Raw genomic sequence first — 2,332 nt, forward strand, 5'->3', positions numbered from 1 at the left:
TGATTTCAACCATTTTTATTGTATATTTATACATTTGGGTCAGTATTCATGAAGGCACACTTTACCTCTCAAAGGTTGTGTTTGGTCCCAGAGTCCACCTCTTTTGAGTTTATTAGAGGGTCATATAAATGAGCTTAAAGATGAATCTACCAGTGGATCTTTTTTATTTTTCTATCGAGATTAGGTTACACTATATAAAATCAAGGATAGTTTAAAAAATCAAATTTCTTCCTCTGTTTTGAATGGCCCATTCAATAGTGTAACTCAAGGGCATTGGTGCAGGGTGATTATTGGCAGTATCCACCTCCTGTCTAAGGAGGTCCAGAAGTCTTCAAGGCCTGAGATCATATGTACATGAGAAAATGAGAGGGAAAGACATCAGGAATTACATTCAATATCTGAAAAATTATGAATTCATTTATTTGTTCCAAAAGCCATTTTTAAAAACTTGCTTAGTATCGTGTTTTGACAAGCAGTAGAAATTATAAGTAGAGAATGAATAGGATTTCTGAATTTAGCCAGAACATAATGGCTCTATTTAATGTCTTAATAACATACTCCAGCATTTTGACATCAACCCAGAGGAAAAAGGAAACATATTTTATTTGAATTAGGACAGTTTTGCATTAATTTGATGTCAGAAGTATATGCAACTATCTACCATATGATATAAGGAAGAAGTTTTCATTAACCTATAGAACTGAAACTATCAATTTGAAGATTTCTAATGATAGAATTGCTATAAGTTTAATAAAAAAAAGTAAAATAGGAGGGGAAGGAGGACCAGAAGTAAAATGAAAATTATTAATTAACTGAAAATTTATTGAAATGGCCATAGAGAAGCATACAAACAATACACTTTCTACTTAGTATTGTTCTGGTTTAGTTAGCAAAAAAAACGTATCTTCATAGTAATAATTGATCCTTTTAAAGGCGTCTGTATCTCAGTCACTCTTGATTTTAGTGTCAAGTATCACCAATCTCCATTTAGTCACTATTGCTTCTTTACAACACTCAAGTTTAGAGCACTTATTTAAAGCATTTTTAGAAAACACAGATATTGGCTGTCACTCTTCATGGAGTCTGTCCCTGTAATCTCCATGAAACCACTTTACTAATCCAGCTCATTCCAGTTCATTTCAGCAGGTATATACTAAGCACTTACAAAGTGGCCAACAGTTCGTTTTCGACAGGACAACTTGTACTTCTCCTTGTTGCAACGAGTCCACCTGTATCCTTATTTAAACGACTTGTTTTTCCCCATCTCCTCCACAAATTATACCGACATCAAATATAGTGAAAGCAGGGGTTATACTGTGGGGGAGGGACATACAAGGTAACAAAGAAATAATCTTATAAATGCGTTAGAAACAATTTCATGAAAAAAAAACATCTAAATACATATCTAAGGGTTCATTTTCCTAACATCACCTCATCTGACCTTTTCTGCTTGACTCATACATATACTAACTATTGTAAATGAGGGAAAGCATGGGACATATGTTTCTTTGGGCTTGGCTTACTTCACTTAATATAATTTTTCCAAGTCTTTCCATATCCTAACAAATGGGGAAATGCCATTCTTTCTGATGGAGGCATAGAATTCCATTGTGTATATCTACCACATTTTCTTGATCCATTCATCTACTGAGGGGCATCTGAGTTGGTTCCAGATCTTAGCTCTGGTAAATAATGCTGCAATAAACATAGTTGTGCTGGTAGCTTTAGTGTGGTCTTGTTTGTAAACATTTGGGTAAATGCCCAAAAGTGGGATTGCTGGGTCATAGGGGAGCTCTATGTGGAGTCTTTTGAGGAACAACCATACTACTTTCCAAAGTGGTTGAACAAGTTTACACTCCCACCAACAATGAAGTAAGGTTCCCTTCTGTCCACATCCCCTCCAGCATGTGTTGTTATTAGAGTTCTTGATTTTAGCCATTCTAACTGGGGTGAGGTGGTATCTCAATGTTGTTTTGATTTGCATTTCAAATTTTATGGCTAGGGAGGTTGAGCATTTCTTCATGTGTCTATTGGCTATCCTTCTTTCTTCTTCAGAGAAGTTTCTCTTTAAGTCTTTAGCCCACTTATTTATTGGGCAGTTGTTTCTTTGAGGATTTGTTGTTAGGGGATTTAATTTTTTGAGTTCCAAGTATATTTTAGATATGAGACCCTTGTCTGTTGTATGGCAAGTGAAGGTCTTCTCCCAATCCGTGGGCTTTCTATTGATCTTGCTAGCAGAAGCTGTTTTGCCTTGCAGAAGCTCTGCAACTTCATTCAATCCCATTAAAGCTTATGTCATTTTACATATGGTAATATTTTGAAGTACAGATGA

The sequence above is a fragment of the Dipodomys merriami genome, unplaced genomic scaffold (genome assembly GCF_024711535.1).
Source record: "Dipodomys merriami isolate MVZ:Mamm:240054 unplaced genomic scaffold, mDipMer1.0.p SCAF_1082, whole genome shotgun sequence".
NCBI lineage: Eukaryota > Metazoa > Chordata > Mammalia > Rodentia > Heteromyidae > Dipodomys > Dipodomys merriami.